Source organism: Chlamydotis macqueenii, chromosome 1 (assembly GCF_036417535.1).
Source record: "Chlamydotis macqueenii isolate bChlMac1 chromosome 1, bChlMac1.mat, whole genome shotgun sequence".
NCBI classification, from domain to species: Eukaryota; Metazoa; Chordata; class Aves; order Otidiformes; family Otididae; genus Chlamydotis; species Chlamydotis macqueenii.
Genome location: NC_141556.1, coordinates 39,571,510 through 39,589,264, shown reverse-complemented (window position 1 = coordinate 39,589,264; position 17,755 = coordinate 39,571,510). Strand labels below are relative to the sequence as shown.

The following is a 17,755-nucleotide window of genomic DNA, read 5'->3' as shown; positions in this document are numbered from 1 at the left end:
CAGCCCATTACTGGATTAAGCGTTTTATGTTCCCGCACAGTGTTCAGCTATTCTCCAGTACTTCTAATGTCAAAGAAACATAATACAGCAAAGCAAACAAAACACTTCAAAATGCCGAGATGAAAAGCCACCCTTAAGCAGAGATCTGATGCGGCGACTTCTTCCTCTGCGCTGAGCAGCTCCGGGCAGGGCTTTCCCACCTGGGCTGGTGGCTTGTCATTTCAGGGCTTCCTTCTGCCATCTTCTGCCTCTTTGCAGTACTGCTAGCTGGGGAGCAAACGCTTCAGCCTCCTGCACAGGTCTTGTGGTCGGCAGCAGCAGGACCTGGGCTTTTCCCCAAGGGCAGAAGATCTGATTATAGTCATGCACTGGGAAATAATTGAAAATAACTTCTTTACAATAGTAATTATGCTTTATTGAAATTATGCTCTTAAGTGCTCATAGGCATCCCTGCCTGAGCATCTGTTGTCTGAGCACATGCATGAAGATAGAGAATAGCTGACAAAGGTAAGAGACCTTTTTTTTCCCTGAGGGTTTTTCACCTTGACCTTGAGGCTGCTAGCTGCCCCCTCCTCCTGTTGAGGAAGGGGCTTTGTCCACCCCACTGAGGTAAGGTGCTCAGCATCTTTGCATGGAGGTCTACAGGTTGCATCCTTCAAGACAATAAAGAGAGCAGACAAAGAAAGAAGCAAGAAACCGTCTACTTCACGGTGATAGCAGATGGCTGTGCACTCTGATAGGTTTTTTGCTACCTCCTAACAAAAATGTGCACAGTGACCGTATGACTTTACCATGTATGTCTCCAGAGATTATTGACTGTCTGACAGGCCTGGCTTACAGCTGTCCCTTTAGTTTACTCTGACCAGCTAATGGTGATACTGACTACTGCTGTATGCCTGGGTTCTAGATAGGGTTTGTCTCCTTGGGGTCCTGTAGCAGAATTATACACAGTAATGGTTATCATCCTGGAACAGTTGTGGTGGAGTAAAGACTGTGAGGGACCCTCTTTTGCCCCTCTTTCTTTTAAACCTCCAGACTGAAGGATAACACTTATTCAGTACACTGGAAGGCTACTAAATTGACACCTCCCAAAGAGGACAGAGTTGTGTGTAGGGAGTAGGGAGCTCTATGTCCCTTCTGAAGTGGGTCCCACTCGGCTTTCACCACTGATGCATTTAGTCTTAGACAAGCAGATTTCTGGATATGCCTGCCCCCACTCAGTACACATTAGTCCCTGCCATTGCTGGGTCAGGTACGAATATTTGAAAATATTTTGCAAATGTAAATATGGTGTTATTTCCTTCCAGCTGTATCCACTGTGCTGCCAGCTATCTCACTGCACCCAAGATTTGCATCAATGTTCTGCTGCTCTTATTTTCCTATCAGTTAGTAAGTAACCTTTTCAGCTTTTGAGGAAACTTCAGCTGCAAGCTATATGTACACATATCTTCTAGGAGGCATTAGTGGCTGGCATTTAAACAATAACAACAGTGACAGCTACCAATTTATGTTCCTACTATTTGGGTCTAAGCTACAGTACTACCTGAAAAGGTGGAAGGAGTTCAGCTATTTTCTGCTTTTGCATAAGAATTTGATTTATAGTTTCTCATATGTTTTTCCTCATTTCATTTTGGCCCTGGGTGTGTCTCTCTCTTGTCTCTATTTACAAATGTTGTCCCAGAAATACAAGGTTAAAACAGTGGTCACCCCATTCACCTCTGACTTGGAGTTATGGATGTAGAAGTCACTTTCCTGCCAATTTCTATGAACAACTGCAACTAAAACCTCATATGATGGTTTTCCTGGCAAAATGCGGCTCCTCATTTCCCTTCTTTTGTTACAGTTTTTTCCCCACACAAAATAATTAATACTTTATGTTCTGCTTTCTCTTACCTTCCACTCGTCTTTGTTTTGTTTCTGACTTTGTAAATTTGTTTTGGAATAGAGAGGTCTTTCTCTTAGTTCTTTCCAACAACCTTGTGTGCTACATTTTATGAATGATTGTGACTTTTACAGTGTACAGCCTATTTGTGTGTGCAATTTCGCAGTGCTAAGGTTTTCAATAAAATTCCTCTCACCACAGAAGTTTAGTTTAGTAAAAAAATAACTTTTTTTTTTCCAGTTATGCTTGGGGTTACTTTTATGTGTTGTTAACTATATCTAATTAACATTGGCACAACAGTTTTGTCGTAAAAATGAAGACAATACAAGCTAAGTAATCCTTGCCTAAGATTTTAAAATACAGAGGATGTTGGGTTGGTTTTTTGTAGTGGTACAGTAATTAATTTTAACAGAAGAGAATTTACTCCACCAAATCTTTTTGGGCATTCTTAACCTATAAGGTTTATTTCCTTGCTTATGGGTACCGGTATTTACTGCATCAATTATTTGCAATTTTGGTGTGGTTAGGGGGAGTATCTGTGCAGTCCTGAGCAAGAAGCGGGGTTTAATATGCCTGGCTGCAGAAGACTGGGCTGCCTTCCCAGGCAAAGCTCTGGGCACAGAGCTGGTCGCTGGGGGTTCAGCAGGGCTTGGAAATAGCACAGGTGCAGGAGAGTTTTGGGGCCAAAGTCTGAATTAACGTAAAGACTGCTGCCAGCAGTAGAAAGACGTTATTTGCACACTGAGGAGTAAGAAATAATCAATAGACAAAAAGCCTCCAAGAAATTAATTAAAAGGTGGTGAAGATGTGGAGTGTTATGATAATCTTATGTTTAGTTTATAATTTCTGGGTAATCTTTGTTTTACTAAAACTTGATAAAATGTGCTGTATCAATTGCACCCCAGTAAAGGAGCTGGGAACATGCTGAAAAAAGAGGGAGAGTTCAGTAAAGCACATTTTGTTTGCCGCAGCGTTCCTTTTCCTTCCTGTTTCTTCAGCAAACATGTGCGTTACAGCACACACCGTATTTTAGCTTAATCAGTAATGTACCAGGCACCAACAGTTACACATCATCACACACAGGTTCTTATCATCTCTCAAGGTGTGTCTGTAGATAATGTGTAATGTAAATGTGAGTGAAGTCTCCATCATTACATGAGTTCCACATGCCAGTTACTATTATCTAGGAAAATTATTTATTAACAGAATAAGGGAGGAGAAAGGCTGGGTGCAGTTTCAAACTAGGGTTTCTTTTGCTTAAGCTTAGGTTACATGACTCACAAACTGAAGTGTGAGAATGTGTATCTAAAGCTGTGATTTATTGCCTCAGCTATGAAGAAGTTCAGGAGCATTTTAATTTGTCTGTCTCTGATCTCTGTCATTAATAGTTTACTCTGTAGTACTGTCCGTGTATAGCCCACGCCTTTCTTGATTTTCCTTGCCCTAAGTAGCCTGAAGTATTCTTCCTTCCCCTGATTTCCCTGGTATTTTCTTTGTCATTGATTCTCTGCCCTTTTTCTGTTTTTCTGTTCTCTCCCTCACTCCTGACGCTGGAGCAGAGCATTTGGCTTGGAGAAGTGTCAGGGTTGCAAAAGCCTGCTTTGAGTGCTGGGGTGTTCCAGCAGTCAGGGTTGCTATCCCTTGGCCATGGCCCAGAAGACTTTCTATAACCAGAGCTGGTGCCAGAGTAGTTATGCCAAGTCGATGAAGGTAGAGGATTCCTCTGTGAACAGGGGACAGTCGATTTGCTATCTAACTGCCTTTAAGTTTTCTCATGAATTCTGCAATGGCACCCAAACAAGCCTGATGTGGTTAAGTGTTCAGCCCAATGATCTCACATCCTCCACAGCAGTTGAAGACTCATAAACACATTTTATGTCTGTATTGGTATGTTGTCATAATTTGGGAAACACATTGCCTGGAAACACAATAGTTGGTTATGAAAGTCTAGTTGATGCTGAGAAATCTCAGCCAGATGTTGAATTCCAGTAATCAAAATTAAGCTATTGCAGGAACAAATAGAAAGTAGTGGAAGGCTAACTTTATACAGCTATGTTTTTTTTTTCTTTTTTTTTAAAAAATCATAATTTAATTTTGTCTATAAAAGCAAGGACTACTTGGAGAAGACAACAATGACTAGAAGACTACTAGGAGAAGAAATCCAAAGAACTTTAGAACCAGTAGAGCTAGTCAGGGAAGACATTTCATATTACACATTAACCTAGAATGTATATCTGATTAGAGCTGTACATGCATTAAGTGTAACCGATCAGAGCTCCAAGAAAATAGGCTGTAGAATCAACTGGTGGAGGAGTAGAGATGGGTATGGAAGATATGGTAGTGAAAAGGCTCCATAGAAAACTCAGAATTTGCAGATACTTACTGCACAAGGCAATCTCAAGGCTGCTTTTCTAGTTAGGTTGACCCAGGGAAGTATGTCTGTAAGAAAAATGTAAAGGAACAGAGCCAACTGAAAGACACAGAGGTAATTGAGGGCTGAATTTTCTGCACTGTGAAATGAAGAACAGGAAGGGAGAGAAGGTGGGAAAGAAGGAATTTGGGTAGAATAGCCAGCTTCACAGAAGACAGGAGGAAAAATGGATATATGTGGCAGCCATAATCTGGTGAAGAAGAGGAAAAATACACAGAAAAGCTGTCTCTGAAAAAGGAATGTGAGAGGAGGACTCAGGGTTGGGGAAAGAGGTCAACAATCTTGTTGGAAGTAAAGGAATATTCACTCACCTCTCTGAAAAGCAAGATCCTTGCTGGAACAAACTGAAAGTCAGTGTGCTGACTTAAAGGTGGAAACTCAGGGATCTTGTTTCTGTCAGACATTCAAGGACCAGTTTATAGCAATATGCACAACCACCTACAGTAGTTAAATCCCACAGCTGATCCATGGTTAGTTTATTCTCCTAGCAAGTAAAATAATAAATAACTAACCTTATTTTCCTTCTAGTCACCTGGAACCTGCTTTCTTATCTCCACAGGGACCTAACTTCAGAAGCAGATTATGTTTGCACACCCTGCCTTCGTACCCCTCCACAATGCACACATTTAAGGCTGATATTTGCTTAGACCCTAAGTCTTCTGCTTCTCAGGAAAGTACTTCAGCTGGTATTCAGAAAATCACGATCATTGGCCTTGTCCTGAAAAGCAAGGCCATATGCTTGATAAGGCGACCACTTCTGCAGACAGTGCAAATGCAGGAGTTCTTCTCTATCCCATCTCTGTAAAGCATGTGATGGGATACCATGTAGGGAGTTGTTTCTTAAACCAGTGAAGATGGAGATCAACAGAAGTGCTCTATGGTGGATAAGGAGACACTTAAAATAGAGATGTCATCAGGTAGTGTTGAAAGGGAAGATGCTGGCATTAAAGGAAGTTAGTTTATAGAGGAGCAGAACTGGAGCAGTGCAGGAGCAGAGTCGGGACTTTTTTTTAATGTTTTCACTGAGGCCTGAAGAATGAGGAAGCACTGATGTGAAATGTTAGTGACACAAAGGTTTGAGAGATGATCAAGATATACAGATGATCAAGATATACAGAAAAAATGAATGACCTGAGGACTGGGGTGTTAGAGTGGAATGGATTTCTGCAAAACATAATGTCAAGTATTTAGCATTGACAGGGTTAAAAAACTCCTTCCATTATAAACCAGAAACTAATCAGGTAAAATCAACTGAGAATGGAAACTTGGGCATGTTATTTACCAGGATAAGTATGCACTACCGGTGTGATACAGCCAGGAAAGAGAAATATGGACAGGAGAGCAATTAACTGTAGAAAGAGGAATGGCTATCTTTCAGACCTCATCTGGAACTTCATGTCCTGCGTGGAGCTCCCTTATTCAGGAAAGATGGACTCAAATGGAAACAGGCATAGAGAGATGTGGTTAGGTTCAGCAGAGGAATGGCAAGCATCTTGCGAGGAGAAACTAGAAGAATGTGACATGTTTTTAGCTAAGCAGTCTTTCAGTTCATAAAAGTATTACAGAAAGTAAATAACTATTTAAGCTAAAAGATGAGGTTACCAGAGAAGAAAGAAATAAACTGCATAAATGTAAACTGGCCATGTGCAAATTAGAATGAAAATTAGAAGAACTTTCCTAACAGCATAACAACAGGAGTAGAGGAAGTGAAGAAAACAAACTGCTAAAATGGAAGTTGATAAAAAAGGCTGTAATATGATGTCTGCAATAACAAGAGACTGGTTTATGTGACTCAGGAGTACTTGCTGAGCTCAAACGCTGGTTTCTTAAATTAGATGTATTTTTATAGTTCATGAAATCAGCATACCTATGGCAGTGAAGTACTGTCTAGCTGAATGAGACTGGATTCATCTGTTCAGGTGAGGAGAGAGCATTAAGATAATCTATTCTGAACTTTAATGTAATACAGCCCATAGAAACCCACTCATTCATTTTTGCTCCAGGCACAATGCATCTCTTTGATCTATGGCATATCTTTTCAGAAAGGTATTCAGATTTAATTTAAATACTTCAAGTGAAGTAGAATCCACCATTTAACAGCAATGTCTATTGAAACTGCAATGCAGATGGTGTTTGAGAGAACAGCTTTTGACCTTCATGATTTGTTTTCCTTTTTTTTTTGCCATCGTCGACAGGCTTTATGAGGAAATACATCAGACAGATCATCGTGGAAGCTATTAAACTTCCTACATCTATTCTGATCTGATGAATTCCTTTTCAACAGTCTCAGGAGGTGTTAATGGCCTGTGGTATGTTCTGTCTGCTATTGAGCCCAATTTTGAAATCAGTGAAGTTATTCCCGTTTACACCAGGTAGGAATCTGATCGTTTATGCATATGATTAACCGGCTTTGTGGGATGAGTAAATATTTTCTAAGTAATCTAACAGGCTGGAAAATAGCTATGTATCTTACCTCTGTATCTTACCTATGTACCTTACCAGCAGGCATTGTTTTATGGTATACTGTGTGGAGTGCACAACATTTAATTTTTTACACATATAGGAATCTCTTAGGGTAGTATCTATTTCCATTAATATTGTCTTCCTAAATCTGGCACATAATCTGAGCAAATCCCTTAAATTCTCTCTGTAGTTGGAAAAGAGAGATAAATACTTGCCCACAATAAGACATCTCACGTGTTTTATATACTTTGGATGGATCTTCTTCAGGTTAGAAAACTAACTTAAACTAAAGACTTAGCTTTTAAATGACAGCAATTAAATGAAAGGAATTCTATTTATAAATTCTGGAAAAGAAATATCTTAATGACAGGGAATTCTGGGTGACTATCATAGAATAAATTTGGAGTAGTGCAGTGGTAATACTAAATAAACCAAATTAGCCATTCAGATCTGGGAATAAATTTAGCTCCTCATAGGGAGCTATGAGCCTTAAAAACCAAGTACAGAGCTGAACCCAAGCATAGCTAAATAGTGGTTAGATTCATGGTTATTCTTCCTTTGCAACATTTCTGTTTGATTGTAATACTTCATTGGCACCCGTTCCAGAGATCTCAGACACCCTGGAGTGCATTCCTGTGCAACCAGCAGCATGCATCCTGGAGGATGCTCCCACTATATATGACATCTTTTGACAAGCTTATTTTTAGCAGCACAGTGGTTATGCCTTGTTTTCTGTACCCAAAGTCTCTTTCAAGAGCAACGTGCAATGGTGCTAGACGTTGAACTAAATCTCAGACTAATCAAAATCCTTGCCCAAACGACCTTTTTTATATATAGTCGGCACACTCTTAATCATGCCTTTTATAAGGATAGTTTCAATATGTTTAATCTGTACTGCAATGCTGTGAAAAGAAAGACTGCTCTTAGCTACAGCAGTCAGCACAGCCATCTGGAGGTCAAGTATTTTTAGAGGTCTGACTTGGATTAGAGTATGACCCCCATGAGCATGAATCGTCACAGGGATTAATGAAGTGTATAAAGTGTGTGTGCTTGTTAATCTCATCTATGGACATGACAAAGGAGGAAATTCTTCACTTTGAGATAGTGAATAGTTTAGCAAAGAGAAGACACAAAGCCTAACCATATGCTGATGGAGACCCTACTGCTTAATGGAAAAGTATCTTTTATTATCTTAACAGTTAAGAACTACAGTGATTGTGCTGAAAGGAGGCATGACATGAAAATGATCTTGTTTCACTTTTAGCCATGAAATTTTCACTCTTCTTCCTCTTGGCATTCTCACCTCTGTTTTAAATGTTATCTATTAGTTTAGATTCTATTTTAAATGGAAACTGGAGTTTAATAATTTGCATTGATTTTACTTCACACTTCCTGTAAGTTCCTCCGGTTCATGCCATGGATATAAACATGGTTGCTCAAGATTTGACTTTGGCTTGGTGAAATACTTTCGCAGGGGCAAGTATTTCTCATAGTAGCTCTGATAACACAAAATAGGAAGTTTACTAACTGAATTTTGCCTTTAGTTGTTACAATAGTTCCTTAACTGTAAGGTTAACAGGAGGGCCCATTCCAGCTGTCCATCCAGGGCAGATACTCTGAGGCATAGTACTTCCATAAAGATTGTCTTACTTGGCTCTGCAGAGGAGGTTTTTAAAGTCTCACAGTCAGCAATAAGACAAACTGTGTGCAGAGCTTTTAAATCCTTCATGGATGGTGGCAGTCAGAGTCTCGTCTTCAGAAGCTCATCCCTTCTGATATGGTACTGTTTGGCAAAGAAAAAGTCAAAGGGATCAGAGAGCAAGTAAGGAAGCACATCACGGCTTCCAAAAGATTGAGTTCGTCTCTAAGAACTTCTGTAGATACAGTTTGTTCCAGTATGTGTCTTCTTTCTTTCAATGTCAGTAAAGAAGGGTTTTGGACATGTCCTGTAGCTTTAAAGAGAATCATCTTTGTGCAACAGCCAAGAGTATCCCAGATCCATGTGCTTGTCTGTTCAGAGGGAGGTAATCCCAGAAAACTTGTGAAAGCTGAACAAAAGGGAACTATTTTTACAGTAGTGCTTAACATTTGGAGCTAAGTGCTGGATGGTACTGCGGTTCCTCTGAAAGCAGCGCAGCACTCTCAGCTCTGATTACAGTCTTGGGAGACCGACAGTCCCTCAGCATGGGCTTCTTAGCTTTTCTGAGGACCAGGCTCTTTACAGCATCTTTCTTCAATGGCTTTAGTAGGAAATTAGTTTTTTAGTACAAATGTGAATTGCACATGTGCAAGTTACAAATCTGGATCATTGCCAGTAGGTGAAGTAGCTAAATCTGCTGTTTGGTAGTTACTATAAAGTTTTCAGTAATACTCTTCAGTTCTCTTCCTGTCCTTTCTGCTAGAGAAAAAAAAGATTTGGAAAGAAAAGAGCCTTTTTATGTACAGAGGGGATAAATGAATAGCACTTGCAGGCCGAAGATGAGTGGGAATGAAAAGATGAGGTTTTTTTAGCAAATGTTTATAGTCTGCAAATGATAGAATTTTCATATTCAAGCTTTGTAAAAAACAGCACTCGGGGCAGAAATGAAAGGTTTGTGTGTGAGGGGATTACACTAAAAAAGCAATACAACCATCTGAATCAGAAAAGATTCCAGTGTCCAGAGAGCGCTGCAGAGCAGTGAAGTTTGATGCCAGCAAGATTGTGAAGGTCAGTGAGCAGATGAGGGTTGATGGAAACTCCTCTCTGGACTGTGAAAAGACTGTACGCATCTGGTAGAATAGTCCCAGAGGATCTCTGCCTTGCAGGAGATTGCGAAGCCTGTAGCTCACTTGCTGTGTAGTGTTATTTTGACAGCATCACTTTGTCAATAGTAACCATAGAAAAATAAAGAAGCTCCTATTCAACTTTCAGAGCACGGATGTTTTACCCTAAATGAGACTTAAGGAATCAATAATGTTGAAAGCTAAAGTTTGCTTACTTATGTTTGTTTTTTTATTTTTTTGTATGTGTTTACCTACTTTGCCAAACAGAGGTATGCCTCAGTGAAAGTGGGGATTGAGTGTCATATTATCCTGAAATAGAAGAAATACACTTGTCAAAATAAATATCAAATCTGTATTTTTGGAGCAAAATTTCATGACAGATGTTATATACTTCCCGTGTACTAATTCTAAACATAACTGGTGACCACATTGCCTGCCTGCCCATATTATGTAGAGTTTTCATATAAGGCATTAAGAAAGCACCTTTATAGAGAAAAATACAATTATAGTTACATAACTGATGACTAGAAAACAACACCAGAATAACCTAGTTCCCATTTTCTAACATAAAATATCAGATTTTTGGATCACAAAATAACTGTATACCTGTCTGGGTCTCATATAATTTGGGAAATTTGCCGTCCAAGGCTGGAGGGCAGCAGGGAAAATTCAGAGAGAAAGTGTCACATTTTTCTGGCAGATTTACTGTTTTTCCCTTGGAAAAATTAGAGCAGAGAGGAAGATCAGATATATCATTTCTAATCTGTACTGGCAGTGACTTTCCTTCTAAACTTCTTCTGATTTACATGGGCATAAACAAAATCAGAATCAAGTTTCCAGTGTTTAGACCTGAATATGAAATACGTATGTCCTTTTCCAGGAGAAACACTCCTAGGTCAGCTCCCCCCTGCTTGAAAAAGAAGGTGATACTCTAAAGGTGTATCTGAAGCCTTTTGATCTTTTGATTCTTCATTGACAAAGGCTGTTCTCTATATTTTTGAGGCATCTTTCTTCACAGCAATCCGTACTTTACGGCACAGACGGTTTCAAGATATGCTGAAAATGCAAGGGGTCAAAAATACCACTTTGTATGTTAGTACCAGCTCCCATACATTGAGCCCTGCCTGTTATGAATCATATTCAGTATGGGTTCTTTAGCAAGTATTTTTTAACGAAGTTAGGCTTAATAATATACTTATAGGCTAGATAGTGAAACCCTTACTGACGCTAATTAGCATGTTAATCCATGATGGATTCATTCTGAAACCAACAAAATGTTTTAAACCTGGAGACATATAGTTTAAATGAATCCCGACCAGGTGCTGGGAAATAGGAAATCCCTGACATAAGCCTTACATAAAAGAACAGCCTAGTTCATGAAGTACATAAATGAGCAAAGAGGATGTAGAACAGCCAAGAACAGCAGTAAATGAAAAGATCTGGGGAGGCAGGAAAGGTGAAAAGAGAAATATGTGGATTAGGTATGTGAGTTTATTCGTACTTAAGAACTTCCTTTATTTTAATATGAGCCAAATAGCCTAAAAATATGTATTTCAGAGAGTCTGTAGATGAAAGGCTTAGAAGAAAACCAGCAGTGTACGGGAACAGGAGGCTGCATCCTTTGGGAGGGAGAGTGGGTCACTGGCAGACTTGCTGCACGAGGTTTGTTTTCTGATGGAAGAGTTGTTGCTTTAGGGGAAGTGAGAGTGTTTGAGACACCAGACCTTGCTAAAGCAGGAACATATGAGTGATGTTGGCACCAGGCCACAGAGCGCCTGGATAGGAGTCCAGCACAGAGCTGGCCAGGGATTTTCTGATGAAACTCTTTTGTCAGAACAGGACTCTTTGTGGAGACATATCCCCATTTAAACTGCCTCTCCGGGGACAAGATTTCCAGTGCTAATGTGAAAAGTGTGGTCAGATGGAGGGCATGACGCACCTCTGACCAACACCCCGGTGGCCAACACACTTACCTTGAGTCCTGCTCCGAGTGCTTGCTCTGGGACGAGAATGTTAATGGCTACAAACACCTATTATTTCAAAGCAAAAGTAAAAATCCTAACAGGCAAGAAATTGGTTCTCAACATGACAGTAATAGGAGCTCAGTTCACTCATGTAGCCCATAGGAAACTGGGAGGCTCCAGATCTTGCTCTGAGATGCAACTTTGTCCTCTTAACAGCTCAGTATGGGGTAGGAGGGAGGAAAGGAAATTCTAGTAGTCTGTAGCAGTATTTGACACCAAAGGACCACACAGGACTGCTTTCTGGGTGGATTCAAGCTCGCTCTGAACTGGAACTGCAGTGGTGCTGGTGTAAGTGCACTGCTGAAGTGCAGTCAATCAGCGTCTCTGAGAGACTGGGCTTGCTGCTTTGGGCTCCACACCATGGCAAGTCCTTGGCTTTGGGTTGGGTCAGGGAAAAGCCATCTGATGGCAAAAACTGTGCAGATGTGCCCACAGTGTCAAATACAAAGGCCAGATCCTAATTTCCTTTTTTTTTTTTTTGCACTTTTTACATCACTCCAACAGAGTTTAAAAAAAAAAAAAAAGAAGTCCTAAAAGGGAAAGAAACATGTGCTTCCTTCAGAGCACTATACCAGCAAAAAATGTCTGCTCTGAGACACAAACGTGTCCCATTGGGCACACTCTTAAGTGAGATCCACCTTATGTGACTACAGTTTCCTGGGCTCACTTTTTGGTCAGTGGAAAGAAACAGATGGTTTAAGGGCAGAATTCATCTGGCCTGTTTTCCTGTCTATTTTCCTGTCCAAAGAAGGGCAAAAAAGCTGGTGAAGGGTTTAGAGAACAAGTTCTATGAGGAGCAGCTGAGGGAACTGGGGTTGTTTAGTCTGGAGAACAGGAGGCTGAGGGGACACCTTATCACTCTCTACAACTACCTGAATGGAGGCTGTAGCGAGGTGAGTCTTTTTTTCCCAAGTAACAAGTGATGGGATGAGAGGAAATGGTCTCAAGTTGCGCCAGAGGAGGTTTAGATTGGATATTAGGAAAAATTTATTCACCAAAAAGGTTGTCAAACATTGGAACAGACTGGCCAGGGAAGTGGTTGAGTCACCATCCCTGGAGATGTTTAAAAGATGTGTAGATGTGGCACTTAGGAACATGGTTTAGTGGTGGACTTGGCAGTGTTAGGTTTATGTTTGGACTTGATGCTCTTTAAAGGCTCTTGTCCAACCTAAGTGATTCTATGATTCTAAGCCATGTGAGGTGTAGAAATTTGCAAAAAGTTTACCCACTTATAGTATTGTCGATCATGTCAGCTGCCCAAAATCACGAGAAAGGTGTAAGACTCATGTGATTAAATACAATATTGCTGTCTTCTTTCTTCTACTTTTTCTTCACCCTTTGGAGTTTTCAGGTATATTTTTGTCATGCTTTCCACTCTTACTTTTCATCTCAAGGCCTACATGAAAGGATATTTTAAAATAAGGGCAAGGAATCTTGTAATTATTTGACTCTGAGAGTTAAGTATAAACTCAGCAGCCACATCACTACCACGTATATTCCAATGCAAAATAATTCTCCATAAATAAGATCTGTTAGGACACTGTAATATTTTGACACTTTCCCATGTCAGACATGGGAGTATACTTCAGTTTTACAATGGAAGTATTACTAGCTGTTATGGTATTGCAGTAAGATCTGTTTGTTAAGGTTGAACATAAACCAAGAAGTGTAGTAGACTGACTGCAATCTCAGTCAAGACCCAGTGTTGCAAATATCTTCAAGGACAAAAACAGACACTCCCAGTGGGTTGAAGGCATCTGTCCTACTATTTGGGCAGCAAACGTGTCTTCTTTAGGCAGTCTTTCTCATTTAGATGAGTGCCAAAATGTTGTTAAGGTTGATGGCACACAGTACTTGTTTCACCTGGCATCACATGTGGGCAACTTATTGTGAAAGAATGAAAAAGCTCTTGTACTTTGCACCACTGTTTAAACAGGAGTTTAATCAGGAAATGTAGAAACTTGTTGAGTAGAGACTTCAGGGCAACAGATGAGGTTTCAAGAGGTGAAGTGTCCCTTAAACCTGTCTCTGCACAGTAGGGCTGTCCCTACTGATTCAGTAGATCTCTGCATCTACTGATGTCAGCGTGCAAGCTCCACGCTGAATATAGTTCTTACTCATCTTCTCCATTGTGCGTTTATCACCACACTGAGCTGAAATTCCAACGGCAAACAAACTTTCATTATCCACTATCCACATCCCACTGTTCAAAAAGCTTGCTGCTACCCAGGAGAAACCAGTTTTTCAAGTCCAGTCCGGAAGGCATGACTGACTATAGAGTGAATCATCTGATCTGGGGCTTTGGTCGGGGCCTTACCTGTGAGGCACCTCACAGGAGGAAATGGAGGTTGTAAAAAAAGAAGAAAAAAGACTTCAAGTAAGGAAAACTTAGAGACGAAGGATGATAAAATCATTATAAAACCAACTGTAGCTGCTTGGGAAGTGTCAAAGGGGAGATGCTTTACTCCAGGTTCATTACAGGCATAATAGCATTTTTTTTTTCTGCCCAAATACGCCTCTCCTTCTCTAGTTCCTTGTGTGACACAGCGGGCAAAGTCAGCATGTCATCACAGCTCCTGTGCCGTGGTGGGAAGCTGTGTGTATTTCTGCGTCAGAGGCTCCCACCCTGCGCTGCACCCGGGCTGTGCACTGATAATCCTCCACTGCTATCTGTAAGGAGGAGTCATAAGTGAATGGAGTTTTACAACTTAATTATGGGGAAAAGCTTTTGAGCAGTTTGTTGCGTAGGCTTTGTTATTGGTAGGGCATAGCTGATCAGTTAGTGGAGGGGTAATGGGAGCAATTTCACATGTGGTCAAATAGAAGCAAAATTTCTCATGCCGTTGCTGGCATTCATAAACCTCTGCAATTTTCTGCATAACCCTCATACATATAGGTACAACTGCAAACGTAATCTGTGCCATAATTGTGGCTTTACCCTTTTCCAAGACATATAAAAATGCACTATGTAGCCAGGAAATAAGAAACCATCAACTCATACAGAAGATTTAACCTGAAAATCTGTCACTTAATGGAAACTGCTTGTTTACTTTTAATCTTAGATGACATATTTTTACTTTGGATACCATTAAATATAGATATGAAACATGTAGGAATTGTGGTAAATTCAGATACTGAGTTTCTATTCAGCAGCCACATTTAGCAGGTTGGAAACCCACTAGGAAATGTATTTAACTTTGACATTATTTTCTATTTGCTGTTGCTCGCAGCCCAGAAGGCCAGCTGCATCCTGGGCTGCATCAAAGAAAGCGTGGCCAGCAGGTTGAGGGAGATGATTCTGCCCCTCCGATCTGCTCTGGTGAGACCCCCACCTGGAGTACTGCATCCAGCTCTGGAGCCCCCAGCACAGGAAAGACATAGACCAGTTGGAGAGGGTCCAGAGGAGGGCCACAAACATGATCAGAGGGCTGGAGTACCTCTCCTATGAGGACAGGTTGAGAGAGTTGGGGCTGTTCAGCCTGGAGAAGAGGAGGCTCCGGGGAGACCTGATAGCGGTCTTCCAGTACCTCAAGGGGGCCTACAGAAAAGACGGGGAGAAAGTCTTCAGCAGGGCCTGTCGCGATAGGACAAGGGGTAATGGTTTTAAAATAGAGGGAGGTAGATTTAGGTTAGATATTAGGAAAAAAATTTTTGTAATGAGGGTGATGGAACACTGAAACAGGTTGCCCAGAGAGGTGGTGGATGCCCCATCCCTGGAAACATTCAAGGCCAGGTTGGACAGGGCTCTGAGCAACCTGATCTGATTGGAGATGTCCCTGCTCCTTGCAGGGGGGTTAGACTAGATGACCTTTGAAGGTCCCTTCCAATCCAAACCTTTCTATGATTCTATGATCTTAGAAAAGAAGCATCTATCAGCTCCTGGGAAAGTCTGGTTTTGTTTTTTCCAAAGAGATCAGTAAACATATAAAATGCAGGTAGATTCTTCAAGGTTTAGGAAGAACTGGGGTCTTACTAGAACTTGCCTGTGGTTAATGTTCAATAGGCATATTTAGAAAAAAAAAAAAGAAAAAAAAATTTCAGAAGTTCTGGCAAATTTCTTCAACATCTACAGCCATAAATATAAAATTGTAGTGAAAACAGGTTTCTGGTCTAAATCTTATCTGTCTCCAGCTGTTTAAGTTTCCTTAACTGAACCAGTTAGTCTCTCAACTCCTGAGGATGGAGGCTGGAGGAGGCTCCAGAGATGCTGTGGAGCTCTGCCCCTGGACAGGCCTGGGGTCCTCTAACAGCCAGGGACTGTATACCATTCTGGGACTCACACGGGGCATTGCTGACACAGACTCCCACCTGCCCAAAATCCAAGAGTGCTGTGAAGGAAAGCAGGGAGGCGAAGAAGGAGCAGGCTTCTTGCACGTGAAAGGTCCTTGCACATTGGCCTTTTACAAAGGGCCCGTGTGTGAATGCTCACGCTTGCTTCCTCTATTATTACTGCCCTAGCACAGTTTCCCTCAGACATCTCTGACTGAGTGCCTGGGCTAAGCATCTCACAGACAACAGTGCTACAGCTCAAGCCTTCCTTAATGAGTGTCTACTATGCGTGAAGATTTAGTTGTGTAGATTTTGGTATAAAATGCTGTTTCCATACTCTGCTTAAAATAAACTTTGTTTACTGCAGTTGCATGGTCTAATTGCAGACTTATCTCTTCAAATCCCGTGTCATCCGTGATTCTTTTATTACCCTTCATGACCCTTTTCATACAGTTTTATATGATCCTTTAAACTTTTCTCATGATTCATCTGTGGCTATGGCATCCCTCCATAAAGACACATTTCTCAACTTACTTATTTGTTGAGTGCTTTAGATCTAAACCATACCGCACAGTTGTTTCTCTCAATCCTTATAAAATCTGTATTTCATGAGTGCAATTGTTTTTAGGAACATTCTCAGATTCAGGGTGGATATTGTGAAATAAGCTAGCCAGACAGCAGATCTCTCTCAGAAAAAAAACCCCTATTACTCCAGAAAGGAGCCTAGAAAGTCAAAGACAGGTATAGAGCCACTCTATTGGAATGGTTGTGTCTGTTTAAATACAGATAGTGAAATTGAATGGAGAGATTACAATATCCCACCCTCATTAAATGCTGGTTTAGAGAGCGCCCAGAGCAAGTTTTTTCCAATGTAAAGTAGATTTTTCTTTTGTGGATCCTACGAAAGCCAGACTGTAAGTTATATCTTTTTGTCACCATCTACAGGTGTGTTGTATACTAACACTTTCCACTTTTTTTTTTCAAATACGGACAGCAGAGTTGAAGAATGCGAACGGACAGTGAAGACTGAAAAATGGGCTTGGGCCAAAGGGACTTCATAATTCAGTTCAGTCCAGTATGTCCTTAATCTCTTGCATTTAATTCCTTTCTGCTCACCTACAAAATAAAGCTTCTTTTTCTTTGATGAACCCAGGGGAAGCTGTGTCTGACCCTCATCCCTCCAAGGACTGCTATATGAGGCTTCTCCAGAAAATGGGCTGATAGAAAAAACAGAGTGATGATACCTTTATTTTCCCCTCAGGATTCCTAGTTTGAGGAGCACTAAAGAAAACAAACAAGACATAAATCAAAACTAATGGAACAGGTTTATTGCCTTGTCTTCTGGGACGAATCTAGCTCCTGTTGCTGAGAGGTATCCTGCATCTGACACCAGAACCATGACTGCTGTGCTCAGGTTCACAACACTTTCAGAAACTTGCACAGAAGAACATTTTGTGCACCATAGTGCTCAGGTTCCCAGGGTCCTGATTTGGTGAGGAAGAGGAAAAGGATCTGAAGTAGATGCCGAGAGGGAGAAAATGGCAGCAGATTCCTTACCCCTCCTCTGCTGGGACAACACCAACCTATCCCTTTATGCCGGTTGAATGTCTGGAGTGCGACAGCAAACACGACTGAATGAATGTTGGCAATGGCCAGTGGGCAATGAAAGAGTAAACCCCCTAACTTAAAAGCATTTCCGCCTCTTAAAAGTAGGTCTGTAAAACATTTTTGTGCTCACTTCCCTTACTCTTGAAACGATGACTTTTGCTGCATTATCTATTTACTTTTGAGGTGTAGGACGAGACTAACAGGACCATAGAAAAGTACAAATCACAAAGACGCAATAAAAGTCGGGAGACTCAGTGATAACACCTGGTAGTGCTTCCCCAGTGCTCTGGTTAATATTTACCTGTGGTATAGGAA

At 40.9% G+C, this 17,755-nt stretch overlaps 1 long non-coding RNA gene across 1 annotated transcript; it reads right to left on the bottom strand.

Annotated features, from left to right (window-relative positions):
* Positions 1-261: 261 nt before the first annotated feature.
* LOC147602008 (uncharacterized) lies at positions 262-4,913 on the bottom strand. Its single transcript, XR_015258885.1, has 4 exons — positions 4,826-4,913; positions 4,625-4,706; positions 4,266-4,321; positions 262-368 (listed from the first exon to the last, which is right to left on the bottom strand). It is a non-coding gene; the product is annotated as an uncharacterized LOC147602008 (long non-coding RNA).
* Between the last annotated feature and the right edge of the window lie 12,842 nt (positions 4,914-17,755).